At 41.7% G+C, this 17668-nt stretch overlaps 1 protein-coding gene across 2 annotated transcripts in view; it reads right to left on the bottom strand.

The window, feature by feature from the left end:
- LOC106570485 (protein lifeguard 1) overlaps nucleotides 1–16200 on the bottom strand; it is a 43797-nt gene extending 27597 nt beyond the window's left edge. The window contains exons 1-2 of one of the 2 annotated variants that reach the window (XM_045694899.1): nucleotides 16021–16200; nucleotides 2057–2122 (exon numbers count right to left, since the gene is read on the bottom strand). The gene's annotated coding sequence lies outside the window, so the exon portion shown is untranslated. The remainder of the gene's footprint in view (nucleotides 1–2056; nucleotides 2123–16020) is intronic. The other variant, XM_014142886.2, reaches the window with a different exon arrangement.
- Between the last annotated feature and the right edge of the window lie 1468 nt (nucleotides 16201–17668).

The following is a 17668-nucleotide window of genomic DNA, read 5'->3' as shown; positions in this document are numbered from 1 at the left end:
AGACACTTTTCACAAAGAGTCACATATCCTCCATCAACACTGCTAAGCTGCTCAGTCAGTCTGCTCTCTGCAACATACAGGAGGAAGGGCGAGAGAGGAGGCATTGATGACACGAGTTGAATCAAGCCAAATTAAACACTGTCCAACGACTGGCTGTTCTTGAATAGGCTAGGTGAATCTGGATTGTTAGGTTAGGATCCACTTGTCCTGACAATAGTAAACTGAAATGGAAGGATGTAGAATGACAGACCACTTTGTTCACGTCTAGGCCTAATCCAAATAATACACTCTCACTGGAGAGAACACTTTGTGCCCTGTCACTGTCATGATGTTTTGTTGTGCTTTTCCCCCACTGCAGTTATACCACCACCAGGTCAAACTGGGCTTCAGTGGAGGCTGGTGGGCGGAGCAAGAGGAGGACAGGCTCATTGTAATGGCTGGAATGGAATTCATGGAGCGGAGTCAAACATGTGGTTTCCATATGTATGATCTGTTTGATAGCGTTCCATTTGTTCCATTCCAATGAGCCCATCCTCCTACCAGCCTCCACTGCTGGACATAGAATTTTGCACCAGCCAGTATGCTATTTAACCAAAACAGTGTTTAGGCTATGGGGCAAAACATAAAGAAAAGTTCAACTGCTCCACAACTAGCTCCACAATGAGATAGGGTGCAGGCCAGGCAGCAGGCTGTTAGCCAGCCTGCCACTAGCACAGTCAGTGTAGTCAGCTCAGCTTTCCCCATTGAGACAGTGTCTGTGCCTCGATCTAGGTTGGGCAAAATTAAAGATGGCGGTGTTCGCTTTAGCAATCTCACTAGTATAAAGACCTCCTCCATTCCTGCCATTATTGAAAGAGATTGTGATACCTCACATCTCAAAATTGGGTTACTTAATGTTAGATCCCTCACTTCCAAGGCAGTTATAGTCAATGAACTAATCACTGATCATAATCTTGATGTGATTGGCCTGACTGAAACATGGCTTAAGCCTGATGAATTTACTGTGTTAAATGAGGCCTCACCCCCTGGTTACACTAGTGACCATACCCCCCGTGCATCCGGCAAAGGCGGAGGTGTTGCTAACATTTATGATAGCAAATTTAAATTTACAAAAAAAAAAACAATGACGTTTTCGTCTTTTGAGCTTCTAGTCATGAAATCTATGCAGCCTACTCTATGCAGCCTACTGTTTACAGGCCTCCTGGGCCATATGCAGTGTTCCTCACTGAGTTCCCTGAATACCTATCGGATCTTGTAGTCATAGCAGATAATATTCTAATTTTTGGTGACTTTAACATCCACATGGAAAAGTCCACAGACCCATTCCAAAAGGCTTTCGGAGCCATCATCGACTCAGTGGGTTTTGTCCAACATGTCTCTGGACCTACTCACTGCCACAATCATACTCTGGACCTAGTTTTGTCCCATGGAATAAATGTTGTGGATCTTAATGTTTTTCCTCATAATCCTGGATTATCGGACCACCATTTTATTGCGTTTGCAATTGCAACAAATAATCTGCTCAGACCCCAACCAAGGAGCATTAAAAGTTGTGCTGTAAATTCTCAGACAACCCAAAGATTCCTTGATGCCCTTCCAGACTCCCTCTGCCTACCCAAGGACGTCAGAGGACAAAAATCAGTTAACCACCTAACCGAGGAACTCAATTTAACCTTGCGCAATACCCTAGATGCAGTTGCACCCCTAAAAACATCTGTCATAAGAAGCTAGCTCCCTGGTATACAGAAAATACACGAGCTCTGAAGCAAGCTTCCAGAAAATTGGAACGGAAATGGCGCCACACCAAACTGGAAGTCTTCCGACTAGCTTGGAAAGTACCGTGCAGTATCGAAGAGCCCTCACTGCTGCTCGAGCATCCTATTTTTCCAACTTAATTGAGGAAAATAAGAACAATCCAAAATGTATTTTTGATACTGTCGCAGAGCTAACTAAAAAACAGCATTCGCAAATGGAGGATGGCTTTCACTTCAGCAGTAATACATTTATGAACTTCTTTGAGGAAAAGATCATGATCATTAGAAAGCAAATTACGGACTCCTCTTTAAATCTGCGTATTCCTCCAAAGCTCCATTGTCCTGAGTCTGCACAACTTTGCCAGGACCTAGGATCAAGGGAGATAAAGTGTTTTAGTACTATATCTCTTGACACAATGATGAAAATAATCATGGCCTCTAAACCCTCAAGCTGCATACTGGACCCTATTCCAACTAAACTACTGAAAGAGCTGCTTCCTGTGCTCGGCCCTCCTATGTTGAACATAATAAACGGCTCTCTATCCACCGGATGTGTACCAAGCTCACTAAAAGTGGCAGTAATAAAGCCTCTCTTGAAAAAGCCGAATCTTGACCCAGAAATTATAAAAAACTATCGGCCTATATCGAATCTTCCATTCCTCTCAAAAATTTTAGAAAAAGCTGTTGCGCAGCAACTCACTGCCTTCCTGAAGACAAACAATGTATACGAAACGCTTCAGTCTGGTTTTAGACCCCATCATAGCACTGAGACTGCACTTGTGAAGGTGGTAAATGACCTTTTAATGACGTCAGACCGAGGCTCTGCATCTGTCCTCGTGCTCCTAGATCTTAGTGCTGCTTTTGATACCATCGACCACCACATACTTTTGGAGAGATTGGAAACCAAAATTGATCTACATGGACAAGTTCTGGCCTGGTTTAGATCTTATCTGTCTGAAAGATATCAGAAAGATATCGGGAAGACAACTCTGTTGTCCAGACTTCAGACTTAGTCAACACACCTAGTCATCATCAAACCCACTGCTAGCTAGCCAACCTTTACTGACTAGCAGCACTGTAGAAACTAATACATTACAATGGAACGACTTGACTAGTGTAGTGTAGCTATAGTTGACTTGCTGTCATAGTATTAAGATAATTGTGTAGTTTGGAGTAATTATCGAGGTTAGCTAGCCAGCTATTTTCGTCCCCCGCGATGAAAATAGGTTACCTAGCCAGCTACACGTTCAAACAAAGTCAACAACGCAGCCACTGCTAGCTAGCCTACTTCACCAGCCAGCAGTACTGTATCATCTTCGTCATTTTAGTCAATAACATTTTTGCAACGTAAGCTTAACTTTCTGAACATTCGAGAAGTGTAGGCCACTTGACATTCCAATCTCCTTTGCATTAGCGTAGCCTCTTCTGTAGCCTGTCAACTATGTGTCTGTCTATCCCTGTTCTCTCCCTTCTGCACAGGCCACACAAACGCTTCACACCGCGTGGCCGCTGCCACTCTAACCTGGTGGTCCCAGCGCGCACGACCCACGTGGAGTTCCAGGTCTCCGGCAGCCTCTGGAACTGCCGGTCTGCAGCCAACAAGGCAGAGTTCATCTCAGCCTATGCTACCCTCCAGCACCTCGACTTCTTGGCACTGATGGAAACATGGATTACCACAGATAACACTGCTACTCCTACTGCTCTCTCCTCGTCTGCCCACGTGTTCTCACATACCCCGAGAGCATCTGGCCAGCGGGGTGGTGGCACTGGAATCCTCATCTCTCCCAAGTGGACATTCTCTCTTTCTCCCCTGACCCATCTGTCTATCTCCTCATTTGAATTCCATGCTGTCACAGTAACCAGCCCTTTCAAGCTTAACCTGTTAGGGCTAGGGGGCAGTATTGACACGGCTGGATAAAAAACATACCCGATTTAATCTGGTTACCACTCCTACCCAGTAACTAGAATATGCATATACTTATTACATATGGATAGAAAACACCCTAAAGTTTCTAAAACTGTTTGAATGGTGTCTGTGAGTATAACAGAACTCAAATGGCAGGTCAAAACCTGAGAGATTCCTTTACAGGAAGTGGCCTGTCTGACCATTTCTTGAACTTCTTTCCCATCTCTATCTTTTACTAAGGATCTCTGCTCTAACGTGACACTTCCTACGTCGTCCATAGGCGCTCAGAGCCCGGGAAAAAAACAGAATGTCGTCATCCCAGCCCCAGGCTGAAACACATTATCGCCTTTCTCAAGTGGCCGATCAAGGGACTCTGGGCTTAGGCGCGTGACCCGACCGCCCCCGCCTTTGTGATTTTTTCCTCTGTTTGCCGAAAAGGAGATTCCCTGTCGGAATATTATCGCTTTTCTACGGAAAAATGGCGTAAAAATTGATTTTAAACAGCGGTTGACATGCTTCGAAGTACGGTAATGGAATATTTAGAATTTTTTGTCACGAATTGCACCATGCGCGCGACCCTTCTTTACCATTTCGGATAGTGTCTGGAACGCACGAACAAAACGCCGCTATTCGGATATAACGATGGATTATTTTGGACCAAACCAACATTTGTTATTGAAGTAGCAGTCCTGGGAGTGCATTCTGACGAAGACAACAAAAGGTAATCAAACTTTTATAATAGTAAATATGATTATGGTGAGTGCTAAACTTGCCGGGTGTCTAAATAGCTAGCCCGTGATGCCTGGGCTATGTACTTAGAATATTGCAAAATGTGCTTTCACCAAAAAGCTATTTTAAAATCGGACATATCGAGTGCATAGAGGAGGTCTGTATCTATAATTCTTAAAATAATTGTTATGCTTTTTGTGAACGTTTATCGTGAGTAATTTAGTAAAATGTTAGCGAATTCCCCAGAAGTTTGCGGGGGGTATGCTAGTTCTGAACGTCACATGCAAATGTAAAAAGCTGGTTTTTGATATAAATATGAACTTGATTGAACAAAACATGCATGTATTGTATAACATAATGTCCTAGGGTTGTCATCTGATGAAGATCATCAAAGGTGAGTGCTGCATTTAGCTGTCTTCTGGGTTTTGGTGACATTATATGCTAGCTTGAAAAATGGGTGTCTGATTATTTCTGGCTTGGTACTCTGCTGACATAATCTAATGTTTTGCTTTTGCTGTAAAGCCTTTTTGAAATCGGACAGTGTGGTTATTTAAAGGAGAGTCTTGTCTTTAAAATGCTGTGAAATAGTCATATGTTTGAAAGATGGAAGTTTTCGGATTTTAGAGGAGTTTGTATTTCGCGCCACGCCCATCATTGGATATTGGAGCAGGTGTTCCGCTAGCGGAACGTCTAGATGTAAGAGGTTAAATGTAAATGTAAATGTGAATGGTTTGTCCTCTGACAAATCAATTGTACATTTCGGTGTTCCTCAAGGTTCCGTTTTAGGACCACTATTGTTTTCACTATATATTTTACCTCTTGGGGATGTCATTCGAAAACAATGTTAAATTTCACTGCTATGCGGACGACACACAGCTGTACATTTCAATGAAACATGGTGAAGCCCCAAAACTGCCCTCGCTAGAAGCCTGTGTTTCAGACATAAAGAAGTGGATGGCTGCAAACTTTCTACTTTTAAACTCGGACAAAACAGAGATGCTTGTTCTAGGTCCCAAGAAACAAAGAGATCTTCTGTTGAATCTGACAATTAATCTGGATGGTTGTACAGTCGTCTCAAATAAAACTGTGAAGGACCTCGGCGTTACTCTGGACCCTGATCTCTCTTTTGAAGAACATATCAAGACTGCTTCAAGGACAGCTTTTTTCCATCTACGTAACATTGCAAAAATCAGAAACTTTCTGTCCAAAAATGCTGCAGAAAAATTAATCCATGCTTTTGTTACTTCTAGGCTGGACTACTGCAATACTCTACTTTCCGGCTACCCGGATAAAGCACTAAACAAACTTCAGTTAGTGCTAAATACGGCTGCTAGAATCCTGACTAGAACCCAAAAATTTGATCATATTACTCCAGTGCTAGCCTCCCTACACTGGCTTCCTGTTAAGGCAAGGGCTGATTTCAAGGTTTTACTGCTAACCTACAAAGCATTACATGGGCTTGCTCCTACCTATCTTTCCGATTTGGTCCTGCCGTACATACCTACACGTACGCTACGGTCACAAGACGCAGGCCTCCTAATTGTCCCTAGAATTTCTAAGCAAACGGCTGGAGGTAGGGATTTCTCCTATAGAGCTCCATTTTTATGGAATGGTCTGCCTACCCATGTGAGAGATGCAGACTCAGTCTCAACCTTTAAGTCTTTACTGAAGACTTATCTCTTCAGTAGGTCCTATGATTAAGTATAGTCTGGCCCAGGAGTGTGAAGGTGAACGGAAAGGCTGGAGCAACGAACCGCCCTTGCTGTCTCTGCCTTGCCGGTTCCCCTCTCTCCACTGGGATTCTCTGCCTCTAACCCTATTACAGGGGCTGAGTCACTGGCTTACTGGTGTTCTTCCATGCCGTCCATGGGAGGGGTGCGTCACTTGAGTGGGTTGAGTCACTGACGTGGTCTTCCTGTCTGGGTTGGCGCCCCCCCCTTGGGTTGTGCCGTGGCGGAGATCTTTGTGGGCTATACTCGGCCTTGTCTTAGGACGGTAAGTTGGTGGTTGGAGACATCCCTCTAGCGGTGTGGGGGCTGTGCTTTGGCAAAGTGGGTGGGGTTATATCCTTCCTGTTTGGCCCTGTCCGGGGGTATCATCGGATGGGGCTACAGTGTCTTCTGATCCCTCCTGTCTCAGCCTCCAGTATTTATGCTGCAGTAGTTTATGTGTCGGGGTGCTAGGGTCAGTCTATTACATCTGGAGTATTTCTCTTGTCTTATCCGGTGTCCTGTGTGCATTTAAATATGCTCTCTCTAATTCTCTCTTTCTTTCTTTCTCTCGGAGGACCTGAGCCCTAGGACCATGCCTCAGGACTACCTGGCATGATGACTCCTTGCTGTCCCCAGTCCACCTGGCCGTGCTGCTGCTCCAGTTTCAACTGTTCTGCCTGCGGCTATGGAACCCTGACCTGTTCACCGGACGTGCTTGTTGCACCCTCGACAACTACTATGATTATTATTATTTCACCATGCTGGTCATTTATGAACATTTTAACATCTTGACCATGTTCTGTTATAATATCCACCCGGCCCAGCCAGAAGAGGACTGGCCACCCCTCATAGCCTGGTTCCTCTCTAGGTTTCTTCCTAGGTTTTTGGCCTTTCTAGGGAGTTTTTCCTAGGGAGTTTTTCCTAGCCACCGTGCTTCTTTCACATGCATTGCTTGCTGTTTGGGGTTTTAGGCTGGGTTTCTGTACAGCACTTTGAGATATCAGCTGATGTGCGAAGGGCTATATAAATACATTTGATGTTAGCCTACAAAGCTTAATGGAAAAATACACAAAAAAAGTTTGTTTTGCAAACATCTTGTAGACCCAGTTACCAGTTGACTGAATAGGACCTGACATGTTTCACAAAAATACCTAGATGGGGAAAGACGGACCATCCACACAGTCCTTCAGACTTTTCAGGAAACGGTACAGTGCTTTCCCCTAAAAGCTTTCCTTCACCAGAGCACAGCGTCTCAATGGACCCAGGCAGGTGGTGTCTTGGTAATTGAATGCATTATTAATCCGCTTCGGTAGGAGACCTGGGCTGAGTCCCAAATTGCACCCTAATCCCTACATAGTGCACTACTTTTGACCTGGGCCCATAGAAGTGCACTATATAGGAAAAAAGGGACTCACCCTTGAAACACTTGCCTTACTGCAGGAGTGTCAAACTCAATCAGTACAAGGGCCATATTAAAAAAAAAAAAAAGGAATTCACAGGCCAGACAGTTTTTACACCCAAAAACCCATGCCTATAACTGGCCATTGTTTTATTTGAAAAAAAGATGGCCCTTTATAATTCCACTTACGTACATGGGATGCTGTATATAGCATTAACATATTAAAACAAAAGGAATAAATAATATCTGTTCAGCCTTTGCTGCTATGCTTTCAGATGTGAATAATATGCTGTCACCCTAATCAAAAAGCATTTAATAAACCAAAAAAAATGTAGCTATAGGTTGTTAAACATTTCAACTTAAAAAATGTTTTTCATTTTTTTGCACTGCATGGATCACCAGTGCGGTTGAATGCAGTATTGCTGTATGGCGTTCTCAAAATGTATTGCAGTTTATTAGCCAGCCTAGGATATTGCTTAAATGTTGCTGTAACAGGCCGACATGTTTGTCCTATGTTGCAAGTTTAGTTTTTTGGTTATTCATTGTCAAGCTTTAAAAACCGAAGCCAGACTGCAACATTTATTAGCCTACCAAGGACTGTGGCATGTGTCTGTACACTTTCCATCCGCTGTGCAAGGTAAACAAGACACATGATAGCGGCGCAATTGAGGTTGAATTCACGATGCCAGTGCATCAGGCTGTAATTGCATAAAGTAGATGACTCAACTGTCGACTAATTTATACTTGCTTGTGTGTCCTATGGTCCTTTAGTAGTAATTTATACCAGTATGTGAATCCTTTATCTTATTTTTTTATTTAACTAGGCAAGTCAGTTAAGAACAAATTCTTATTTACAATGACGGCCTACCCCGGCCAAACCTGGACGACGCTGGGCCAATTGTGCGCCGTCCTATGGGATTCCCAATCACAGCCGGATGTGATAGAGCTTGGATTCAAACCAGGGACCTTAGTGATGGAGTGCCTTAGACCGCTGTGCCACTTGGGAGCCCATATAACTTCATGACCACCAAGAAGACATTTTCTGTTGGCTACGGCAATGACTCCTTGGAACAGAAACTTGGTGTGGACATTTAGCCTACAAGTTTAAACTTTTGGTTCTGTAGAAGATTCAGTCAGTGCCATTAGTGATGATATGATACTGCACACTGGTTGGCTCGCGTGTGGCTGGGTCTGGGAGAAAGGGTGTGTGTGTGGCAATGCACTGCCGTTTGGTGTACAGCACGTTGGCAGTGCATTGCTGTGGCTTGTAGTGCCGCACAGGCTATATGGAAGTGGAAAAAAATGAGTTGACAACACAAATAATTGCGCGGGCCAGATAGAGATGTGTCCAGGGGGCCTTGTGTTTGACACACATGCCCCCTTCCTTCACTCTACAGGGTCCCTCAGCCATCTCAAGCTCACTCCATTCTATTGTCCTCCTTTAATACACATTTAAAATGCAGGTGGTCAGGGCCAACCACCTTAAAAAACACATACAACTGTATGGCAGGTTTATCGAGTGATTTGTGGAGACACTTCTGGTTGTATAACTTAGCCTTTGTATCCCTTAGACGGTAGCTTCTGCACAACAAGTTCCCCTTGGCTTGTACAGTCAACACCACACACACACACTAATCCTGTCTCTCTCACACTCAATCGGATAAGCAAGGGAAAGCAGAGGGGCAGATCACATCACTACAGCATCTGGTTTTACAATTAATCGCAAAGAAGGGAACCGATTGGTAGATGGGTAAAAAAAGCAGACATTGAATATCCCTTTGAGCATGATGAAGTTATTAATTACACTTTGGATGGTGTATCAATACACTCAGTCACTACAAACATACAGGCGTCCTTCAAACTCCGCAGCCAGAGAGGAAGGAAACCGCTCACGGATTTCACCATGAGGTCAATGGTGACTTTAAAACAGTTTAATGGCTGTGATAGGAGAAAACTGAGGATCGATCAACAACATTGTAGTTACTCCACAATACTAATCTAATTGACAAAGTGAAAAGAAGGAAGCCTGTACAGAATACAGATATTCAAAAACATGCATTCTGTTTGCATCAAGGCACTAAAGTAATACTCAAAATGTGGCAAAGCAATTCACTTTTTGTCCTGAATACATTGTGTTATGTTTGAACAAATCCAACACAGCACATTACTGAGCACCACTCTCCATATTTTCAAGCATAGTGGTGGCTGCATCATGTTAGGGGTATGATTGCAATTGTTAAGGACTGGGGAGTTTTTCCAGATTAAAAAAGAAACGGAATGGAGCTAAGTATTGGCAAAATTCTAGAGAAAAACCTGGTTCAGTCTGCTTTCACCAGACAATAGGAGATGAATTCACCTTTAAGCAGGACAATAACCTAAAACAGAAGGCCAAATCTACACTGGAGTTGCTTACCAAGACAGAGAGTGTCCCTGAGTTTTTACTTAAATCTGCTTGAAAATCTATGGCAAGACCTGAAAATGATTCAACAACCAATTTGACAGAGCTTGAAGAATTTTGAAAATAATAAATAAATAAATAAATAAAATACACACACACACACACACACACACACACACACACACACACGTCTTGACTGATTTATTTTGATGTTCCCATGATGTCAAGCAAAGAGACACTGAGTTTGAAGGTCGGCCTTGAAATACATCCCCAGGTACACCTCCAATTGACTCAAATGATGTCAATTAGCCTATCAGAAGCTTCTAAAGCCTTGACATCATTTTATGGAATTTTCCAAGCTGTCTAAAAGGCACAGTCAACTTAGTGTATGTGAACTTCTGACCCACTGGAATTGTGATACAGGGAATTATAAGTGAAATAATCTGTCTGTAAACAATTCTTGGAAAAATTACTTGTGTCATGCACAAAGTAGATGTCCTTACTGACTTGCCAAAACTAAATTTGTTAACAAGAAATTTGTGGAGTGGTTGAAAAACGAGTTTTAATGACTCCAAACCTAAGTGTATGTAAACTTCCGACTTCAACTGTGTGTGTGTGTGTGTGTGATATATACATACACACACACACACAGAGATTATTTTTTTTTTTTTACATATGTTACATTTCTTCCACTTTGACAGAGTATTTTGTGTAGATCGTTGACAAAAAAATGACAATTCTACCCATTTTAATCCCACTTTGCAACAACAAAATGTGGAAAACGTCAAGGGGTTTTAATACTTTCTGATGGCACTGTATATTTACCTGTAAACCAGCTCTAGGAAATAGCCCAGAGGGGAGCACACAACATTGCTTGTAGCTAATATCAGAAACATTGATCAAGAACCCCTCTGAGGCACCCATGTTGTGATTGACCAAACCCATGTAACAAAACTGATTAGGTAATATTGTAAGAAAATGCTTAGTCACTTCCAGGGGCCTGACAGTGAAAGGAAAATTACACGTCTGTGCCATGAAAATCTAATTTGAAAACTAGTAAAATTGTCAGCGCTGCAGCATGCTTAGGCAGACTAGCCTAGCTAAATAGGATGACTAAAGACAGTATGGGGAGCAGAGATAACATTGTCTGGCTGCTACTGCCTGAGCAGACATGAGAAGACTAAGGAATGAAAAAGAATCAAGTCATAGACTAAAAACGAAGTAATATTTTATTACTTCATAGTAATTTCCTATTGATGTCTACCCAATGAGGACCAGACAGTCACAATGCAATATTTTCAATATTTTGGCAATTGAATGTTCACTATTTTTGACTTTGGAATTTGAATTAAAAAGCTCAAAAATAATTTGAATGTTATTATTTCATAATGCATCTAATGTAAAAAAAAGATGTATAATTTAAACGAAAATGGAAAATGTATTATTTTGTAATAATTTAACCGAAACAGACCTCAAAAAGCACTAATCGCTCAAAACATAGTCCTAATCAATTCACAAGCAATTAAGAAGAAAATAATGTTGAACTCAACAGTGCTGCAGTCAAAGGTTAAGATGAGAAATTGAAATCTAAGGAGCCTCCACATGGTGGATAAAGACACGACCACTATCCCTCGCTCCTGCTGATATTGTGTGTCCCAAATGGCACCTTATTCCCTATGTAGTGCACTACTTTTGACCCAGGAACAAAATGGTGCCATTTGGGTGGTAGACAAGCATATGCCTCATTCATTAGGAGAATTAAGGGAGGGGGAGCCTCGCCATCGCTCTGCTCCGTGCAGTCACACACACACAACCACAATAACTGGACAAACCTATGAACAACAAACTGTGTGCATGATTGAACAACAGACAACTACAAAGTGTCGGGGCTTAGGTTTAGATATAGAAGTCAGCAATGCTGCTCAACGGCTAGGGAGAGCAAGATGCCTAATATAATTGGAGTGGGGACTTGTGTTTTCTTTGATGTACAAAGGGGTGTGTACAGTATGTGGCAGGGGGTTACCACACTGAATGATGAACTAGGCTACACCATGCACTGGAAACAGCAGGATGTTTCATGTCTCTGATGTCTCGGGTCGCTCAAATGATAAATATCTATCTGCAAATATTTAGGCTTGAGTGATGCAATGCTAGTTTAACTAGCCCAAATGTCCATATTCTAATTTCACCAAATAATTCTCAATACGGAAACCAAGAGTTTGAGCCAAGTTCTAAAACTAGATAATATCGCCTCAGTCAGAACACCTGGAAACGCAACATTCTAGAAGGCAGCCAATGAGCTCACTCCACAGCAGCCTGACTGCCAATCCAGCAGAGTAGGGTTATAACAGGATGTTGCAGTGTCAGCAGCAATCCTAGCCAGGTAAAGCTGCAGAGCCCTCCCCCTACTCTCTAGGACATGTACAGTGCTCTGAAGGCAGACAGAGATAACTAGACAATATGGGGGAGAAAAGTTCCCTGTACTTTCTCCCCCTCCATTATTTTATGTACTCTGATAGTCAAGGGATGGAGACAATAGGAGTCAGACAGGGGGGGGAAACTACAGGCCTTGTAACATAGTAGTAAACTAGCTTTGGTGGTTCCTGATTGTAAAGGACTCAGTGGAGGTGATATTGGACAAAACAGCCTACTATGTAACAAATCATGTACTTTCTCCAGTGGTATCCATTCTTTGGTGTTCACTGATTGTAAAAGAATGGAGACAACGTGGGACAGATGAGCCTATCCCAACCAAGCCTACTGTGTAACAAGGCCTGTACTTTCTCCTCCCTCTACTCTTTGGATTTCTCTGACAGTGAAAGAATGGACTCATAAAAAGTTGAAGTGGTTTGAGCAGTTATTTCCATGGCTGCTATAGAGATTCAGTAATGTCTGGACCCGATTCAATCCCATCACAAAGAACGACTCCACAGCAGAAATATCCAGGAACCTATTAGCAATCGCCCCATCTTTCTCATCCTTAATGCTACCGGAAAGAATGGGAGATTAATGAATTGTATTTGGATCATGCTTTTAATGTAATGCACAGAAGAGTTCTCAAATGGCAAGCCAGGAAAGGGAAGCGTGCATGTTTGCAATGCAATGCAATGCATGAAAGAGTCAAATGAATTTGCTCCACATAAAACTAACACAGCTTATGTCCAGAAAACAGCATGCATCCCCAGAACACAGAGAAGGCCTGTTTATCAGATGGGTAGACATTTCACCATCACGTTACTGTTCAACTGCTAGGGCTAGGCCATAAAGGGAAAACTATCCAGTCTCAATTATAAAACATAACAACTACGGGCTGGGACAATACCAGTATCGCGATACTTGTTAGTATTGTGGCAAGGAAACAAATCACAAGCAGATTTAATATCTTTAGGAAAACAGTACCTCCAGTATCGCAATACTCATTAGCAGAGGTGTGGACTCGAGTCACAAATTTGATGAGTGTTGGAGCCTCAAGACTTGGGACTCAACTTTGACTTATCTGGCCAGGTTTTGTAATGTTTTGTCAAACATTTTGTGGCACTCCATGGATTACACTCCACATAGCCAGAGACAGTAGCCGCAGCATGCACAAAAACCTGCAACAGATTGGCTAGTAAAACGCACGCTAGGCCCTCTGATTGGACCAGCAAATTGTCAATCAAGACAAGTCGGGTGAGATAGCCTAAAAACGAGATCCGCTAGACTACACACATATGTATATATAAAATATAGCCTACCATTTGTATTTATATATAAACAAAAACACACACACACACACACCTTTGCCTATTTTATTTGCTTTCTAATATAGGCCTATGGTACTGCACCAAATGACTGTCTCAAAAATCTCATCTGTGCTTCAGTTGCGCGTCTTGATTGTTGAACAACGCCCAGCCATCAGCACTGGCATGTCAAGGAGGGCACGCATATACAGATTAGTGACCCAGAAAGCACTCCTTTCATTTCCTCCAGTTTTGCCTGACAAAAACAGAGTAGGCCATCTAGATTATCCATATAAAATACAGTTGAGAAATGTACTACCGAGGCATCTTTACCAGAACAATAGCCTACTGGCTAGATGTCTTTAGATATCTGTGACATTGCACTGCCTTCAATATTATGGGATGAAGATGTGACATTCTGGCAAATGAATGACAGTATTTGTGAGGAAGCAAAGGGCTAGCCAGATGGCAACGAGTGGCCCTCCAAAGTGAGTGTGCTGTGCAGACAGACCATGCTTTCTAGGCAATCCTGCAACCATCGCTGCATACAGGTAGGTAGGCCTTATTATTCTGCTTGCTCTGGATTTCAGAGAAGTGACATGATATCCCTACTTGATATTGGCTGCTAACATGAAAGACTTTCAGCAACAACATAAAATGCAGGTGTGAAACGGTGGGGCATCAAGCAACAATTACTACAGTAGGCCTACTGGTCTTTTGTTATGTCAAAATTGCTTGAAATGTATTATTCACTTATGACAGTTGCATTTGGAATGAGTTAAAATGAATTTTTTTACATCAAAATAAGTTGTAGACAAAATAATTAAAAGGGCATTCTGGTAACCTCAATAAATAGACTAAGATTTGTAGTTGAAGAAGAAATTGCATGTATAGATTTTTTTTATTCACTTGACTTGGAAAAGCTTGACTGAGCACTTAGAATGGACGACTTGGACTCGTACCTTGTGACTAGAGACTTGCTTGTGTCTCGAATAATAGGGACTTGGTCCCACCTCTGCTCCTTAGTATAGTGGCAAGGAAACAAAGCACCATCGTTTTTTAAAGGACCAAATAGTTTGATTTGCTTAGTGTTTTCATTTTTGGCCATGGAAAAATAATCGGCATACTGGTATCGTCCCGACCATAGTAAAAACAGGAGCACATGAAAATAAAGCATTTATTGGGAGAAGATGAATAAAACGTAGGCCTAAACTGCTTGTGGCGGCGACAGCAAGTTTGAGTTATTTTCTTGTTAAGCACAATTCAAGACCTTGAAAATGATGAGGCTGAGTATCAGGCTGCAGGTTCACATTTCTAGAAATAAACAAATATCAGCTGCATGAACACAGGCAGTACTATGATGATATGTAATCAGCACTAATAGGAATATTCTGTATGCATTCCAACAATGTAAACAATTGGACAGTAGGCCTTTCTGAGAATTAAAGCCCACACTGACTGGCGCATTCTTTCCAGCTAATTGGCTGCAAACAAAGGAAATTGAATGTAAACACTGATAGCATCCCTGTTTGCCTCATAATAAAACTTGCTAGTTGATAAGCTATACATAAACAACGCATCCGTGCATTACAACCGGCTACCTAATCCTAGCTTTTCAATTCGCCCATCATATCAGTGTTGTACATCCATCCACAGGCCTGAACTACGATGTGCATCGTATCAGTTGAATGCACCTTGCCTCCGCTGACTGAATAAATTATCAGAGGGGCCTTCTCGTTTACAGCGCTCGTTCCCAGATGGCGATTTTGTTGCGTAGACTTACCTACAGCAAATGCCTCCCAGGCAGTGTTGTCATTCATTAATGCTGAATAGTCTAGATGAAAAATGAGCATGTCTGCGCTCGTACCTCGCTCTCAGTTGCTAAACAAGCCCGTGACTGCGGGAAACTATTGTTTGTTAGCTTAATAACGTTTCATTAAAGAAAATAGTTTCGTTTCGATACACAATAACATAAAGAGGATGGCAAGCTAAAACTGGTAACTATATTATGTTAGCGCATGGGGAAAATAAAGACGTAGCAGATGTAGCTCACTACCTAGCTAGTTATCCATTCATAATTTCGACAAAGTTGTACAACAAGCCTTGCACGCCTCGCATCGTTAGTTAGCTAGCATCGTCAGCTTACCAGTTCATCTTTTTAGCAAACCGAACTGTCTGACATTTTAGCACCACCCAAGTGTTGTTATCCTACTTAGAGTCAAAGGCCAAATGCATTACTTTAGCTAGTGTATCTTAGTCAATATGTTTGTTCATGTTTTTAGTAAACAACGACTGAACATGGCATGACATGTTCAGCTACGTTAGCCATATGCTAGCTACAGCGTTTACTGCTAAATGTATTTAGAAGCAATTGAATCATTTCCAAATAGAAAGCAACCTTACCCTTCTTAAACAGTGTAATATATTAGCCACTGCAAAACCCCGTTGACTTGACGTTTCGCTTTCGAAACCCAGCTATTTCATCTGATGTAAATGTCCAGTCATCGGTGAACAGCCTTTCCCGCAACAGTGAGCGCTACAGTACCTGACGTCATGTGCTGCTGTTTGTGGGATTTCATACAGTCATTGGTGGAAATCACCAATTTCTACTGATAAGGGCTATTTAATTGATAACAAATTGCATACACCATATTGAGTGTACTGTAATGTTGATGCCCTTACAATATGACTAGAGTCATATCTGAAACATTGATCCATACATTTGGGTGTGTCAGAATCATTATCTTATATTGAATTTAGTGGTGTGTACTGTACCATGCATACTTTAACAAATTACATTCACCACTAAGTTTAAAAATAAATAAATCATATTTTTATTATGAAACCACAGGTTTGCTTTACATACATCCACTGTCAACATTTATTTTGCTGTGCATATTGGATGCACTATTTTGCTATAAAGTATCTTGAATTTGCTTTCAAGGAAATTGTAGATAAAATAGCATTTATACACAACATAAATGTTCTGTTTTACATATGTTCTACACATTTATTGCAAGACAGTCTTGACTCAATATACAGTACAAGACAAAAGTTTGGACACACCTACTCATTCAAGGTTTTTTTTTCTTTTTCTACATTGTACAATAATAGTGAAGACATCAAAACTATGAAATAACACATATGGAATCATGTAGTAACCAAAAACGTGTTAAACAAATCAAAATATATTTTAGATTTTAAATTCTTCAAAGTAGCCACACTGTGCCTTGATGACAGCTTTGCACACTCTTGGCATTGTCTCAACCAGCTTCATGAGGTAGTCACCTGGAATGCATTTCAATTAACAGGTGTGCCTTGTTAAAAAGTTAATTTGTGGAATTTCTTTCCTTTTTAATGCGTTTGAGCCAATCAGTTGTGTTGTGACAAGGTAGGGGTGGTATACATAAGATAGCCCCATTTAGCTGTACCACAACCGGCCATGATTGGGAGTCCCATAGGGCGGTGCACAATTGGCTCAGCGTCATCCGGGTTTGGCCGGTGTAGGCCGTCATTGTAAATAAGAATTTGTTCTAACTGACTTGCCAAGTTAAATAAAGATATATATATATATATAGAGAGAACAGCTCAAATAAGCAAAGAGAAACGACAGTCCATTACTTTAAGACATGATGGTCAGTCAATGTGGAACATTTCAAGAACTTTGAAAGTTTCGTCAAGTGCAGTCGCAAAAACCATCAAGTGCTATGATGAAACTGGCTCTCATTAGGACCACCACAGGAAAGGAAAACCCAGCGTTACCTCTGCTGCAGAAGATAAGTTCATTGGAGTTAACTGCACCTCAGATTGCAGCCCAAATAAATGCTTCACAGAGTTGAACAGACACATCTCAATTTCAACTGTTTAGAAGAGACTGTGAATTGCTGCAAAGATACCACTACTAAAGGACACCAATAATAAGACTTGCTTGGGCCAAGAAACACGAGCAATGGACATTAGACCAGTGGAAATCTGTCCTTTGGTCTGATTAGTCCAAATTTCAGATTTTTGGTTCCAACCGCCATGTCTTTGTGAGATGCAGAGTAGATGA

The sequence above is a fragment of the Salmo salar genome, chromosome ssa14 (assembly GCF_905237065.1).
Source record: "Salmo salar chromosome ssa14, Ssal_v3.1, whole genome shotgun sequence".
Classification (NCBI taxonomy): domain Eukaryota; kingdom Metazoa; phylum Chordata; class Actinopteri; order Salmoniformes; family Salmonidae; genus Salmo; species Salmo salar.
This window is presented reverse-complemented; position numbering and strand designations above follow the sequence as displayed.